Genomic DNA, 18,200 nt, shown 5'->3' with positions numbered 1-18,200 from the left:
GCATACTGTCTAGCACGTACTCAGTTTTCAATAAATACTTTTTAAAGGAACAAACATCCTAATAATCAGGACACATGTCCTGGCTATTTTCTGTTTGAGATGTTTATGTACAAGTTATCTAATTTTCTAAAACCCAATTGACAGGGTTGACTATTTCCTGAGCTTTCTTAGCTTTGCTTCCACCATGAGGAAAAGAAAAAAAAGATAGTAAAATAAACTCTTTCTTTAGACAAATAAATTCTTTTTTTTTTTAGGTAACAAGGCATTTGCAGTACTTAAACTGCCATTTCTCCTTTACTCCAGTTCTGGCTGATTTTATGCATTTTATTGTAAATTCAATTCTGCAAGAGAAAAATGCTGTCGTATTCTTTTTTAAATCTGCTTTTTACTTTGATCAGCTTCTCAAACACCTGGAGGACTAATGTGGACCACCCAGAGGAACACTATCTGAAACCTACTAGCAGCTCATGGTAGTGTAAGATCAATGGTTGACACTACGGTCCTGAGATATTATTATTTCATCTCTGCCATTACGTGGCTGTGACATTGAACAGGTCACTTAACTTCTCTGTACCTCTCTTTCCTTGCTAGGGTTATTATTAGGCTCAAAAGAAATAATGTATTTTTAAAAATTTGTACTTTGAAAAATATAAAATGTAATGAAAGTATAAAGCATTGTTACAAACTTTTATAAAGTAGAGTCTTACAAATTAAACAAAATCTTATGGGTCCTTGTGACCACCCACATTGCCATCTGTGGAAGAAAGGAGAAATTTTTTGTTTTGTTTTGTTGCTGCATTCTTTGGCAAAAGGGACAACTTGTCTAGCAGCTAGAACCATAATAGAAGCAACAATAGTAGCAGCAACCTCCATTTGGTAATCAACTACCCATATCTATAAAATCTCTCATACTTCCAGTGACTATAGTTAAATTCTCACATTAAAAATCCATGTACTTGGTTCTTTCCCTACTTACTTCAGATTGTGTGCTAAGCTTATGGGACAGCAGATCTGAGTGTTTAAATACATAATTTGGTAAAAAAAAAAAAAAAAAAAAAAAAAAAGAACTTTTAGAACAAACGCCACCTTCCTCCAAAATAATCAGGCCTCATGATTATTATAATTTTGCAGGAATTCTCCCTAGGTAACTAATTTTGTGGATATTGCTATATGGCCTATTTCCTCATCTTTAGCCTTCTTGAGAATATCTGAAATAACAGATTTTTTAGATTAATCTCTTTGGGTTATAAATGATGGAAACCTAACTCAAAGTAGCTTAAGCAAATAGGGGAATTTACTAACTTGTGAAGTTCAGGACTTATTTTAACATTGGCTTATTCCTGTCATATAAATATTTCCCCATAATTAATTTTAAGCTACTGATGTGACATTACAGACTGTGGAGCTGAGAAGAAAGGTACACAATTGGCTCCATTATGAGCCAACTTGAGCACACCTCTGCTTATATGCTGGCATGGTGCTGTGTGTTAGTTACAGAGTAAAACACGGCCCTCTCCTGACACAGGGAATGAGAAGGGAAGAAGGGGACTCTTAACATTTATTACAACATTAAGAACTTGCCAGACGCCTGGCACCCATTTCCATTCTCCATGTGTTGTAAGAGCTTAGACTCTGAATCCAGACTGCCTGAGTTTAAACATCAGTGCTACAGTTTGTTTAGTGTTTGATTTTGAGCAAGTTACTTAACCTGTGTGTCAGTTCCCTATCTATAGAAAGAGGATAGTAATAACATCTGCTTTATAAAGTTTTCTGGTAATGAAATGAATTGATACATGTAAGCATTTAGAATAATTTATCATTCATGATGATTACTCATCGGTTCACTGTTCACACATTATTATTGTCATTTTCTAATCCTTTAAAAAGAGCCCTTTGACTGATGTGTACAATTACCTCCAGGGAAGAAACTGAAAGGTACAGTGGGTTTCTCAAAGACAAATACAATACAGTTAAGTTGGTATTTGATCCTGAGTCTGTATAATTCCAAGTTTCATACTTGCTGTACATAGCACACTAAAAGCAACAACACTATTTATCATATGCCCATTCTGAACCAGTAGCTTTAAATATAATTTCTAATGTATTATTCACAATAGTATAATAGATTGGGATTTTTTACTTCCACTTCACAGATAAGGAAACTGAGGGTCAGAAGGTTAAGTAATTTTTAAGGGTATACAGCCAGTTGGGATTTAAAGCAAGTATGTCAGATTCATAGAAGTGTAGTTTTAATTCTCTGTTAAATGACTTACAACTATTTTTACCATTATTTAGAGCCAAAGTTCTTCATTTTATTCTGACAAAATATGTGGATCATGGGTAATGTGGAGAGTGCCCTATAAGAGATGGGAATCTAATGCATAACAGCAACAGAAAGAAGGGAAAGAGATTTAGTTTTTGTTTTCCTTACTGTAGGGTTGAGAGGACTTCACAGAGGAGGTGGCGTTTTAACTGGGTCTTGTTAGATAAAATTTAACAGGCTGATGCTGGTGGGGTGTGCATTTCTTATATAGGAAACTATCAGAACAAAAGCATAAAGGCTTGAAATTACGTGTATATTTAGTGTATACAGACTAGAGAGGCGTTATGGAATGGGCAGCTGAAGATAGAAAGGTCAGCCTTGATTGTAGAGGGTTTTTCTGAGCACCACACTAAGGAATTTCGGCTTAATTATTTGGCACTAGGAAGCCCCTGAAGGTTTCTGAGAAGGGGAATTACATGAACTGGACTGTATTGAGGAAAATAAGGCTTGTAGCAATGTGTAGGGTAGACTGGAGTGGAAGGAGTCTGGAGCCAGGAGGATGAGTTATATGTTATTGCAATAGCTTATGCAAGAGATTATGAAAGCCAGAATTAGGGTGGAGTTGGATGGCAAGGGATGACTCTGAGAAATACTAAAAAATATCATTAACAGGATCATCCTCACTAATTAAAAAAAAACTGCATGCGTAGGCTACTGGTGGTACATCAGTAACAACATTTTAATTCACTACATCTTTATTGAGCACCTATTAGAGACAGGTTATATTAGGCACTGTCAGGAATATAAAGATAAATATGAAAGAATTTCTAACCAAATATTTTTTTTCATTACTTACTATTTGCCATGTACTATTCCAAGCATTTTGCATGTATTTTCTAAATTAATCCTCGTAACAACCATAACAACATAGTATTATTTTCTCCAATTTGCAGATGAGGACACCAAAGATCAGAGAGGCAGAATGACTTGCTGAAGACCACACGGTATTCCCAGTACCTTGCACAATACACAAATAACCATATTATAATAATAACCAAGGCATTCCTCTCTGGCCTGGACATTAGCATCTTAGCTGGTCTTTGTGCTTCTACTCTTCCCTTAATATCTCTTCTTTACTCGGCAACCAGAATAATATTTTTAAAAACAAATGTAAGTCACTTCCTTGCTTAAAACCTTTCTGTGGTTTCACTGTGCTTAGAATATAACCCCAAGTCCTTTCCTGGGACCACCCCACCCTGCATAATTGGCCCTGACCATGGGCCATCATAGTCCAACAACACTCACTTTTTTTTGCAGGCTCTGGACTATTCTAAGCACTTTCCCACATCAGGGCCTTTGTAAATGCATTTTCTCTACCTGGCCTCATCCCCATTCTTTTTTTTTTTTAGGCAGAGGGAGAGAGAGAATCAGAAGCAGGCTCCACACCCAGCGCAGAGCCCAAAACAGGGCTCAATCTCATGACCCTGAGATCATGACCTGAGCTGAGATCGAGTCAGACGCGTAACCGACTGAGCCACACAGGCACCCCAATGACCTCATATCCATTCTTTATCAGCTAAAATTCTTACATATACTTTTTGTTTTTGTGTGTTTAGTTTTTTGTTATCTGAAGCATCACTGAGCCATACTGGACGCTGGGGCAAAAGAAAAAATCAGTCATATTGATCCTAACATTATTTAATATATATATTTTTAATTTTATAATGTTATGTTAGTCACCATACAATACATCATTGGTTTTTGATGTGGTGAACCACGATCCATTGTTTTCATATAACACCCAGTGTTCCATGCAGTACGTGCCCTCCTTAATACCCATCACCGGCTAACCCATCCACCCTCCCCACTCCCCTCTAAAACCCTGTTTGTTTCTCAGAGTCCATAGTCTCTCATGGTTCATCTCTCCCTCTGATTCCCCCCACCCCTCATCTTTCCCTTCCTTCTCCTAATGTCCCCCCTGCTATTCCTTATGTTCCACAAATAAGTGAAACCATACGATAATTGACTTTCTCTGCTTGACTTATTTCACTTAGCATAATCTCCTCCAGTCCCATCCATGTTGATGTAAAAGTTGGGTATTCATCCTTTCTGATGGCTGAGTAATATTCCATTGTATATGTGGACCACATCTTCTTTATCCATTCATCTGTTGAAGGGCATCTCGGCTCTTTCCACAGTTTGGCTATTGTGGACATTGCTGCTATGAACATTGGGGTGCATATGGCCCTTCTTTTCACTACATCTGTGTCTTTGGGGTAAATACCCAGGAGTGCAGTTGCTGGGTCATAGGGTAGCTCTATTTTTAAATTTTTGAGGCACCTCCACACTGTTTTCCAAAGTGGCTGTACCAACTTGCATTCCCACCAACAGTGTAAGAGGGTTCCCCTTTCTCCACAACCTCTCCAACATTTGTTGTTTCTCTCCCTGTCCATTTTTGCCATTCTAATTGGTGTAAGGTGGTATCTCAATGTGGTTTGAAATCAAAGAACTTAAACAATTCATGGAAATCAATGAGAACGAAAACACATCAGTCCAAAACCTATGGGATACTGCAAAGGCGGTCCTACGGGGGAAATACATAGCCATCTAAGCCTCACTCAAAAAAATAGAAAAATCCCGAATTCACCAACTAACTCTACACCTTAAAGAACTAGAGAAAAAGCAACAAACGATGCCTAAGCCACGCATTAGAAGAGAAATAATTAAAATTAGAGCAGGAATCAATGAATTAGAAACCAGAAACACAGTAGATCAGATCAACGAAACTAGAAGTTGGTTCTTTGAAAGAAGTAATAAGATCGATAAACCACTGGCCAGACTTATCCAAAAGAAAAGAGAAAGGACCCAAATTAGTAAAATTATGAATGAAAGGGGACAGATCACGACTAACACCAAGGATATAGAAACAATTATTAGAAATTATTATCAACAACTATATGCCAATAAACTGAGCAATCTGGATGAAATGGAGGCCTTCCTAGAAACCTATAAGCTGCCAAGACTGAAACAGGAAGAAATTGACAACCTGAATAGGCCAATAACCAGTAACGAGATTGAAGCAGTGATCCAAAACCTCCCAAAAAACAAGAGTCCAGGGCCTGATGGATTCCCTGGGGAATTCTACCAAACATTCAAAGAAGAAATAATACCTATTCTACTGAAGCTGTTTCAAAAAATCAAAACAGAAGGAAAACTTCCAAACTCATTCTATGAGGCCAGTACTTAATATTTTTATTTGTTTCTACATGGGATTTTTGCATTGATTTTTATTTTTTTTAAACATTGCATTAAGATATTATTGATCTTGATTATTGAGTTTTTTAGGTACCCCCTTAAAACTTACACCAGAGGCAAGTGCCTCACTCTCCTTACTCTTGTCCTAGTCTTGGTTATCTGTCTCTCCAACTAACCTGCAAGCTTCAGGATAGAGGGACCATGTCTGTTTTGTTCACTACTGAATCCACTGTGTGTAGCAGAGTGACTGGCATAGAAAGAGCAAAAAAGAAATTTGCTGAATGATTGAATGAGTGTTCAAATGTATCATCATATTTCATCATCATCTAACCCTGTATTTGGGTATTCTCTCCTGTTTATAGATGAAGAAGCTGATGCTTAAAGATGTTAAGTAACCTGTCCAAGGTAGGTATACAGTTAATTAGTACACAGGCGAGCTGGAATTGGAATCCAAGCCTCTGACTTCAGACCCAGAGCTTTCCTAGTTCACAAGCCCCTACCGGAGGTCCATTCAAACAAAAGCTGAATAGACATTTACCAGGGCTACTGCAGAAAGAGTTTCTGCATTATATGGGAAGTGGACTAGTTGACTTACCAGTTCTCTTCAAATACCTAATGTTCTTTAATTCCATGATAATCTCCTTGTAGTATGACCCACAGTCTCTGGCCTTGAATAGAACTTGGTAAACTCAGTGTATTCATCTGCAAAGTAGGAAAATAGCACCCATCTAACTGACTTGCTGGGAGCTTTAATAATGGTATATATGTCAGTTGCCTAATACAGCGTTTGCCATATAATAGATGCCAAATGTCACTAATATCAATAATAATAAAAATAATCAACTTTGGTAAAAGTAAGAACCCTGGAGTTTGAGAGTAAAATAATGTCTCTTTCCATTTACTTCCACAGAAATTACCAGTTTTCCAGTTGGAAGAAGAGAATTAGAATTGCTATGTCACTTCTGTACTTGCCTTCCTGATTGGAGGCTGGTCAACCCTGTTTGGAAGTTGAGAGTCTTAGGCTCTGAAAGTAACAGAAACAGAACCAGAAATAAGGTCGCCTGGTTTTCACCTAACACTCCTGCCTCCTTACTTTCTCAAATGGAACCAATTTCCAGTAGCCTGTAACCAAGCCCTCTTTCCTGGCCCTTCTTTTAGTCAGCCAAGTGACCTGGTGGTTGAGAGGAACAGAGAGGAGCCTCCACTTTACAGAGACCTTCTCTCCAGTAAAAGCAGCATTATCTATAAAACATCTTCACATGGGAAGGAGGGAGAAGAATGATGTTTTATCTCCTGACAGTAAAGCCAGAATGAGTGTTTCAGGTGTGAGAGTATGGTTTCAATCAGTTGAGGTTGCACGTGGGAGCCTCCTGGTTCCTCTCTTTCACTTTTTCTTATGCCAGAATCTTACTCCAAGAGGACTGAACCAGGCCAGAGATAGAATCATATCCAGTGCAATACTCACCCTTGGGGTCAACTTCATAACCTCTAGAATGGTGTGGGTCTCTTAGCACACACCTAATAAACACATGTTGAGTGACTGATAAAACCTAAGTGTATGATAGACAACTTTACACACATACTCACACATTTACAGGCCTCTGGAATGAGGCATCTGTCTTCAGATACTTTCTCCTTTGAATTCCCTTTTATGTTTTTTCTTTCACTTTCTTGGTTCATTTCTTTGCCCCCTCCCATATTTACATACACTCACACTTACACATGCATGTGCGGGCACACACAAACACATACATGCACACATCCTTGAGATAAAAAAGATATGGAGGTGTAACAGATCAATATTACTCATACTTAAGCAAACTGCAGACTGACAGTGTGATGTACTGCAGCAAAGTTTCCTGTTCTGCTGCTAGTTCAATCGTTACAAAAATGAAAGCTAGGCTTGATTGAGTTTGCTTCAATATCTAGATAATTTAATATTTTATATCATTTTAGAATGAGCTGCTGAGGCATACTGGCTATTCAAATCTAAGTAAAGCACACAAGAGAGCAGATTCTGAGACTAGAAAATAAACAGAGGAGAAAATGGGGTAAGAATATGTGTTGACAAGAGGTAACAAGATAGATCAAGGGCAAAAAAAAGCAGAGGCAGAATAGAGAGAGACTAGAAAAGGTAGAGTACTTACCTAGCTCTCATTGCTAAAAACAGTGTAATCTGATAGACAACATAAGAGACCTACCATGTATTTTATGTCACAGTGAAAACAAGTACCAGTAGCCATGGGAACACAGTGGAGGGTATTTAAGATAATATAAAGGATATACTATGAGTTTAAAAAAAAAAAAACCCAAACACAAAAAAACAAAACAACAACAACAAAAACCCTGGAATGGGGAATCCAACGTGTGTAACATAAAGGAGTCCAGATAGGTAGCAAGTTGGAGATCTGCCAGTGGATAAGTGTGCCCCAAGCCACAGGGACTGGCACTTGATGTGGGGCTGACCAGTAAGAGCAAGGCATGCCCCAAAGTGACTGGAAGTGCAGTGCAGTTGATTACAAAAATGGCCCCTTTACAATGTAAACTATATAGCTTATCCCTTCAAGAGGTATGATCTATTCTCCATCCATTGATTCTTCACCCATTTGACCATTTAATCTATTTTGTCATGTTGCAAGTGGATGCTTGAAAATAATGTGCTCAATGGGGCTTGCCTCTTCTCTCTTGCTTATCTTAGAACCCTCGCCATCACCACCATGTGAAGATTTCCAGGCTAGCTTATTGAATGACAGAAGCTTTTCCCTGTCACCCTTATCACCCAAGCCAACAGACACCTGCCAACCATCAGTAGCAGAATCATCTACCTGACCAGCACATGAGTGAGCCTGGCCAAGACCAGCAAAAGAATCACCCAACCAAGCCAAGTCCAAATTGCCAACACACAGAATGATACATTAAATTGAAGGTTATTGTTTTGAGCCATTAAGTTTAGGAGTGGTTTGTTTTTGTTATGCAACAAAAAAACTAACTGATATACAAGGGTATCAGATAGTTCATTAGTCTAGGAATTTGGGAATAAGAATTCAGTAAACAGAAGAACTCAGACTTAGGAGCAAATTAGGAGGCCAGTAACAAGACCTTGAGTAAAAGGGAGGGACAAGATCTCAGAAACAGAAACAAATTTGTAAGATTATGGGACCTTGCAATAGGGTTAGGCAGTCTTAAAAGTGAACATGTTCAACAGCATAATGCGGACTAGAATTTGCTAAGTGCCTCCAAGATCAGGTCAGGATTGTTGCCAGAAATCTTGAGTTTTAAAACTTTCCTACCCATTTCTTTTATGATTATTATCCACAGGAGTTATCCCAAACCTTTTCCAAACTCCTCAGGAGCTACATCATACTTCATTTTTCTTACTCTCTTTCTTGAGGACCTTACCTCCCATGTCACAAAGAAAACAAGAGCACCCAAATAAGGACTCAAAGTTCTACCACAAAAGGTATAGACTTAACCAAGGGCAACCAGATTTGCCTCCATCTCGCCCACATGATGGAAGCAATGTCCTCCTTGTGCCTGACATTCCTCATCTTACCTGTGCTCTAGAGCTACAGAGAGGATTTCTATCACTTATTTCCTTTCTTCCATAACTTCACTCTCTTTCCTTTTACTCAGTTTTTTTCCATCAGAATGGAAATATTCCAATAATTTTCATTTTAAAAAGCCTCCCTTATTCCACTTTGTTCTTGTGACCACCCTGTTTGTCTCTTCCCCTTTATTATCAAACTTTGGGGAAAAGTGGTGCACTTATTGGTCCTATGTCCTCCCCTCATTTAGCTTCCAACTTTGAATTTTTTTTTTTCACTTCTGCCCTCAACACTCCATGAAATTCTCTCACCCAAAGCTGGGGACCAGATTAAGCCTGACATATGCAATGACATTAACCTTGTTCTTCCTGATTACATGTGAAAGGTGACAGTAATTTGTCAGACTTTCTAGTTTCCCTTAGAATATTTTCCTGGAAGTGATCTACAGTTTCTCCAAACTAGAGGATATCTGCTCAATTATTTATTAGGAATTGTCCTCCTTGGTTTAAGAATTAAAAGGGATGGACTACAAGGCTAGAGCTGAATTTTGGTCAATCATGAGGGATGTGTGTGATATTGAGGTTCTTTATGACTGAAAAGTCATAGACAGAAGGTCACCTACTTTTAAGAAGGCCATGTTAATATACCATTAGTCCAAAAATAGTCACTGGGTCTAAAGTCCAGGAGATCAGTATAGATGAGAAGAGAAAGAGTATGTAGTCTAAGTTCTGCATCTGGGAGTTAATCATATCTAGAAAGGACCATGCAATAGGTTTTTCCACTGAACTTGTAGCCTACAAGTTCAAAACACTCACATGTCTCTGATTTTACTTGCCACCCTGCTGGTGCCAACCTGTCTGGTTTACTCAAGTTTTTGTCACTGGCCTCCTGTCACAGTTTTGTTCTAGGAAAAAACGAATTTCCAATCAAACCCAGCAGCAGAAGAGAAAAGAAAATGGAGTTCTTTTGTTTCCGACTTCTGCAATTCAGGAAAATACATAAGTGGGGAATGGAAATGGCCAGAGTGTTAAACAACTACATCCAGAAACAAATCTTCCTAAATATTAAAAGAAGCACTCATAAAAACGCAAATAGGCAAGACCCTCTAATAGCTATTTAAATAGGGGAAATTCCAGAAATTAATAGGCAACACTGAAAATAAACATTTATGTTAAATAAGTAAATGTAATGCACTACTGTTACCTAATAAAAGAAAAAGTCTTTCCAATTGGAGAACAAAGCAAAACTCACATTTATACTAAATACAAGGCACACACCTAAAATAAAGTTACTGAAAAAGATTGATAATCAAAGACTGTGCAAATATACGGAAGGTAGATGCAAATAAAAAGGTGAAGATCTAATCTTAACACAAGATTAAATTCAAGTTTAAAAAATTAGAAAACAAAGAGTACTCGGTAATGTTAAATTTTCTATCAACATTAAATATAAAACAGTTACAGTTGGGGTGCCTGGGTGGCTCACTCAGTTGGGGGTCCAACTCTTGATTTTGGCTCAGGTCATGATTTCAGGGTCAAAGGGTTGAGTCCCATCTTGAGCTCTGTGCTCAGCGGGGAGTCTGCCTGAGATTCTCTCTCTCCATCTCCCTTTGCCCCTTCTTCCCACTCATGCTCTCTCTCTCTCTCTAAAATAAATAAATAAATCTTAAAAAAAAAACCCAGTACAGTTATAGCAAATAATTTAACATCAACATCATAAAGCAGAAACTATAGGAGATGAAAAGGAAGAATTGGTAGAAACAAACTAGTGATAACAGACTTTAATTACCCCATCTACAATAACTCCCATCTATATTACTCTCTGACCACGACAGATCAAAAGCCCATAACGTATTTCCCACAATTAACCAAATATTAAAGCACAAAGAAACTTCAAAAATTCCCCAAAGTGGAAACTTCACAGATTATAGTCTTTAGACATAATATAATAAAACTGGAAATTAACACCAGGTCAGAACACAAAGAACATCTCATCACATGGAAATTAAAATTCTTAATGAATTCTTAAATGATAAAGAAAACTGTAATACAAATTACAGTGAATCTAAACAAACAGAAGTTCCTAAAATGCTACATATCAGAACTATGAGATAGCAAGTAAAACAGGCTCCCAAGAAAATTTATAATCTTAAGTATTTATATTAATAAAGAATAAAAATAAGTATTTAACCTAAAAATTTGGAAAAAGAAAAACTAACAAACAGTGGGAAGCAGAAGAAAAGAATAATAGAGAAAAGGCAAGAATTTGTGAGCTAGGTAATGGATAATAAACAGAAAAGATATCAAAAAAATTCAAAGCTGACAGTTGGAAAAAAAATGCTTACCACTAGCCAACAAATTGAAGAAAATTACACAAAGAGAGAAAGCACAAAAATCACACACACACAAAATTATTATGAAGAAATAATCATAGACTTAGAGAAAAATAAAAGGTTATAATATTCTTTGCTTAATATTATAAAAACAAATTTTAAAACTTGATTGAAATGGACATTTATCTAGAAAATATAAATTATAAAATCTAACTCTAGAAAAAATGGAAAATCTAAGCAATTTCCATGGAAGAAAGCAAAGTTGTCAATGAGGTACCCTTTCACAATTTATTGTGATGAGCATTCAGTAATGTACAGAACTATTGAATCATTATATTGTACACCTGAAACTAAGAGACTACTGTATATTAATTATACTAGAATTTAAAAAATACTCTAGATCCAGAGGTTTTCATAAGCAAATTGTGCCAAATATTTAAGCTCTTAACTGGTCCTGAATGTAGAAAATGCATGCATTTTATTAAGTATTACATTTATATCAAAACATGTAAAAGATTCCCTTAGAAAAGGAAACTACAGACCAAACTAATATATTAATATCAGCACAAAAATCCTAAATGAAATATAAACAAATATAATTCAGGTATTAAAAAACTAATAGCTAGATGAGATTTATTCAAGAAATGCAAAGAAGATTCCATTGGAATAAATCTAATATAATTTACTGTATTAACAGATGGAATGAGAAAAATAATAACAACAATGTTAACACTTCTCTAGTGCTTCCTATGTACTAGTCATTATTCTGAGCACTTTACATATGTTAACTCACTATTTTTTGCAACATCCATATGAAATAATAAGAATCATTATTCTATTTTATAGATAAAGAAATTGTTATTGAGAAGCATTAAGGAACTTACCCAGGATTATATACTTAGTAAGTGACAGAAGGACTTTCCAGAACCCAAGCAATGGGTTTCAGACTCTATCTTCCAAACCATTATGGTGTGTGCCTCCCTTTTATCATTTTCATAGATTCTAAAACCCTGTTCAACATCCCTTCCTGATTTTTAAAATATACTCATGAAAGAGAAAGACATGAATATTTCCTTAATATGATAAAATATATCTATTTGCTTGAAACACAGGTTACATTTAATAGAGAAACCATTAGAAGGATTCTAACTAAAGTCAAGAATAGAAGAAGAATTCTGTTCTTTTTGTGCTCTTCTAAATGGATTGTCTTCTTAATTTACTTTCCAAATAGTTCCTTGTTTGTATGTATAAATGCAACTGATTTTTATATGTTGATTTTGTATCCTGCAACTTTACTGAATTAGTTTATTTGTTCTAACAGTGGTTTTGATGGTTCTTTAGGTTTTTCTACATATAAGATTGTGTCATTACCAAACATATAATTTTATCTCTTTCTTTCTGATTTGAATTACTCTTATTTCCTTTTCTCGACTAATTGCTCTGGCTAGTACTTCCAGTACTATTTTGAATAGAAGTGGCAAGAGTGGGTATCCTTATTTTTTTCTTGATCTTAGAAGAAAACTTTCACCATTGAGTATTGTTAGCTGTGGGCTTGTCAGAAATGGCCTTTATTATGTTGAGGTACATTCCATCTATGTCTAGTTTGTTGAGCATTTTTATCATGAAAGTTGTTCAATTCTGTCAAATGATTTTTCTTCATCTATTGAGACTGACTTTTATCCTTCATTTTGTTACTGTGGTATACCACATTAACTGATTTGCATATGTTGAAACATCCTTGCATTCCAGGGATAAATCCCACTTGATCATAGTGTATGATCCTATCAATGTGTTGTTGTGTTAGTGTGTGCGTGTGTGTGTGTGTGTGTTTTGCATTTATGTTTATCAAGAATATTGGCCAGTAGTTTTCTTTTCTTGTAGTGTCTTTGTCTGACTTTGGTATTAGGGTAATGCTGGACTCATAAAATGAGTTCAGAAGTTTTCCCTCCTCTTCAATTTTTTGAAAGAGCTTGGGAAAGATTGGCATTAATTCTTTTTTAAATGTTTCGTAGAATTCACTAGTGAAGCCATTTGATCCTGGGATTTTGTGTTGGAAGGTTTTTGATTACCAATTCAATCTACTATTTATTATTGGTCTATTTAGCTTTTCTATTTCTTCAATATTCAGACTTGGTAGTTCGTATGTTTCTAGGAATTTATCTATTTCTTCTAAGTTATCCAATTTGTTGCATATAATTTTTCATAGTATCCTTTATGGACTTTTGTATTTCTGTGGTATCAGATGCAATGTTTCCTCTTTCATTTCTTATTTTATTAACTTGAAGATTCTCTTTTTTTCCTTAGTGTAGATAAAGGTTTATCAATTTTATCTTTTCAAAACACCACCTATTGTTTCATTGCTTTTTTTACCTATTGTTTCCATAGTCTCAATTTCAATTATTTTCACTCTAAATGTTTTTTAATTTTTAAATTTTTTCCCATTTTTAAAAATTTCAATTCAATTAACATATAATGTATTATTGGTTTCAGAGGTAGAGGTCAGTGATTCACCAATCTTATATAATACCCAGTGATCATTTCATCACATGCCCTCCTTAATGTCCATCTACTTTAAATTTTTTAATGATTTTATTTATTATTTGAGAGAGAAAGTGTATGTGCACTTAAGTGGGGGGAGTAGCAAAGGGGGAAGGAGAGGGGCAAGCAGGTGCTGTGCTGAGTGCTGAGCCCAACGCAGGGCTTGATCTCACAACCTTGAGATCATAACCTGAGCTGAAACCAAGAGTCAGACACTCAACCAACTGAGCCACCCAGGCACCCCTCTACTCTAATTTTTATTGTTTTCTTCCTTCTGCTAACTTTGGGCTTAGTTTGTATTCCTAGTTCCTTGAGGCATAATTTTGGGTTATTTATACGAAACATTTTTTTAAAGTAAGTGTTTATTGCTATCAATTTCCCTTTTAATTCTCCTTTTGTGGCAGGTAAAAGACTTGTACATTGAAAACTATAAAACATAGGTGACAGAATTGAAGAAGAAACAAATAGAAAGATATCCTGTGTTCATAACTTGGAAGTTAGTATTGCTAAAATGTCTGTGCTACCTAAAGCAATCTACAGATTCAATGATATCCCCATCAAGATTCTAATGGAACTTTTTACAGAAATTGGAAAAACAATCCTAAAACTCATATGGAACTGCAAAAGACCTAGAACAGCCAAAGTGATCTTGAGTAAGAAGAACAAAGCTGGAGGCATCACACTTTCTGATTTCAAAGTATATTACAAAACTACAGTAATTAAGTAAGTAATATACTGGCATAAAGACAGGCATATAGACCACTAGAATGGAAGAGAGATTCCAGAAATAACCTGACACATATAGTGTCACTGATCTTTAACAGGGGTGCCAACAACACACAGTGGGGAAAAGATAGTTTCTTCAACAACTGGTGCTGGAAAGCTGGATATCCACATACAAGAGAATAAAATTGGACCCCTACCTTACACCATATATAAATCAGCACAAAATGTAAAGACTTAAACATAAGAACTGAAATTGTAAAACTAGAAAAAAATAGACAGTCTTCTTGACATTGGTCTTGGAAATGATTTCTTGAATATGACACCAAAAGCACAGGCAAAAAAAGCTAAAATAAACAAGTGGGACTACATCAAAATAAAAAGCTTCTGCATAGCAAAGAAAACAATGAACAGAATGGACAGGCAACCTACAGGTAGGGGAAAATATTTGCAAACCATATCTGATAAGGGGTTTTCAAAATATATAAGGTACTCCTACAAATCAATAGTAAAAAGTACCCTGTTTTTAAAATGGGCAAAAGACTTAAACAGACATTTATTCAAAGAAGATATGCAAATGACCAGCATGTATATGAAAAGATGCTCAACATCATTAATTATGATGGAAATGCAAATCAAAACTACAATGAAATATCACCTCATGTTTGTTAGGGTGGGAAACGGGTTGTGGAGAAACTGGAATATTTGTACATTGTTGGTGGGAATAAAAATTGGTATAGCCACTATGGAGACTCCTTAAAAAATTAAAAATAAAACTACCAAATGATCCACCAATCCCACTTCTGTGTATATATCCAAAAGAATTGAAAGGAGGATCTTGAAGAGATAGCTCCACTCCCATGTTCATTGTAACACTATTCATAGTAGCCAAAATATGGAAACAACCTAAGTGTTTATTGATAGATGAATGAATAAAGAAAATGAGCAGTATATATATACAATGGAATATTATTCAGCCTTAAAAAAGGAAATCCTGCAATTTCAATATTGATTCAATATTCAAAGATCAACATTCAATATTCAAAGATGAACCTTGAGGATATTTGCTAAGTGAAATAAGTCAGTCACAGAAGGATAAATACTGCATGAGTCCACTTATATAAGATATCTTAAATAGTCATAGAAGCAGAGAATATAATAATGGCTGTTATGGGCTAGGGAGGGGGAGATTTGGGGAGTTGTTATTCAGTGGGTATAAAGTTTCAGTTATGCTAGATTAATAAATTCTAGAGATCTGCTACATATCAGTGGCTAGAGTTAACAATATAGTATTGTGTACTTCAAAATTTAAAAGGATACATCTCATGTTAAATGTTCCTACCACAAAAACTAACAAAGGGACACAAGGAAATGCTGGGAGGTTTTGGATATGTTTATTACCTTGACAGCAGTGATGATATCATGGGAGTTTGGATATGTCCAAACTTATTAAATTGTACACATTAAATATGCTCAGTGATTTGTAATAATTTATACCTCAATAAAGCTGTTTAAAAAAAAACAGAGGAAGGACACCCACTATTATTTAACATTATTTGGAAGTACTAGAAAACCCAATGAAACAATAGAAATAAATTTTAAAATGTGAAAATTAGTAAGGAGAAAAAAACTATCATTATATGTAGATAATATAATTGTTCAACGGAAAACCCAATATAATACATTTTCTAAAATTATAAACAATAAAATACATTCGAGGAAGTAGCAGAGACCCCTTTGACCAACCAATCTCCATCACCTGAGTGACCTGACATGAGAGCAGCAGTAGAACTGCCCAGCTGAGTCCAGTCCAGATTGTTGACACACAGAGATGTGAGAGCAAATAAAAGGTTGTTGTTTTAAGATGCTAAATGTTTGAGTGATTTGTTATGCAGCAGTAGGTAACTGATGCAATATATGACAAATGTACTATATCAGATCAGTGAAGAAAAGACTCAGTATTTAACACACCTATTTGGAGAACTGGGTAGTCATCTAGAAATTAATTAGATATTTATTTAAACCATACCTTAAATTTTAAATCCATACCTTATATTTTACCAGGATTAATTCCAAATAAAGAATATATTAAAGGGGCACCTGGGTAGCTCAGTCAGTTAAGCGTCTGCCTTCGACTCAGGTCATGATCCCAGGGTCCTGGGATCAAGTCCCACATTGGGCTCCCTGCTCAGCGGGGAGTCTGCTTTTTCCCTCTCCCTCTGCTGCCCCTCATGCTCACTCTCTCTCTCTCTCTCAAATAAACAAATAAAATCTTTTAAAAAAATATTAAAATTAGGAATATAAAAACATAAGGTACTATAAGAAATCATGGGAACAATTTTATAATATTGGGAGCATGAAGAGCATTCTATCTACATATTAAACACAGAAATCAAAAAAATAAAATATTGATATATTTAACAACACAAAAATTAAACTTCCTGTGTGGCAGAAAATCATGATGGGAAAAAAGAATAAAAAGACCAATTATCTTTAAAGTAGGAGGAAATATTTTCTACACCTATCCCAGAAAAAGGACGAATTTCATTACTATATAAAGAACTCTTATAAGATTATTATACAGAATGAATAGATCCAATAGAAAAAAAAATGATTTTAATATACAAGTCACAGAAAAGGAAATACAAATAGCCCTTAAATATGTAAAGATATATATGGTAAGAAAAATAACATACTAATGGTAAGACAAATTTTATTTCAGGATTCACTTCTGCACTATTTTTCACTTAAGTTGTACAAAGGGCAAAGTTTGATAACACAGTATATTGGCAAATGTGAAAAAATGGACATTTTGTTTCAATTTTTAATTTAAATTCTAGTTAGTTAAATATAGTGTAATATTAGTTCCAGGAGTGGAATTTAGCAATGCATCACTTACATATAACACCCAGTGCTCATCACAAGTGCCCTCCTTAACATCCATCACCCATTTAGCCCATTCCCCTGCACACTTCCATACAGCAACTCTCATTTTGTTCTCTATAGTTAAGAGTCTGTTTTATGGTTTGTCTCTCTTTTCCCCCCCATATTCATCTATTTCATTTCTCAAATTCCACATATGAATGAAATTATATGGTATTTGTCTTTCTCTGACTGACTTATTTCACTTAGCTCCATCCACTTCATTGCAATGGCAAGATTTCATTCTTTTTAATGGCTGAGTAATATTCCATTATATCAATGGATTGATCGATAGATACAGATATTCCATATCTTCTTTATTCATTCGTCAGTCAATGGACATTTGGGCTCTCTCCATAGTTTGGCTACTGTTGATAATGTTGCTATAAACATTGGGGTGCATGTGCCCCTTTGAATCAATATTTTTGTATCCTCTGGGTAAATACCTAGTAGTACAATGCCGCTCCAGGTCCCTGACTCTCTGAGGTCGACAAGTGAGCGTATAATTGCTGGATCATAGGATAGTTCTATTTTTAACTTCTTGGGGAACCTCCAGACTGTTTTTCAGAGTGGCTGAACCAGTTTGCATTCCTACTGTTAAGAGGGTCCCCCATTCTCTGCA

Source organism: Phoca vitulina, unplaced genomic scaffold (genome assembly GCF_004348235.1).
Source record: "Phoca vitulina isolate PV1807 unplaced genomic scaffold, GSC_HSeal_1.0 scaffold2, whole genome shotgun sequence".
NCBI lineage: Eukaryota > Metazoa > Chordata > Mammalia > Carnivora > Phocidae > Phoca > Phoca vitulina.
Note: the sequence above shows the minus strand (reverse complement) of the source record.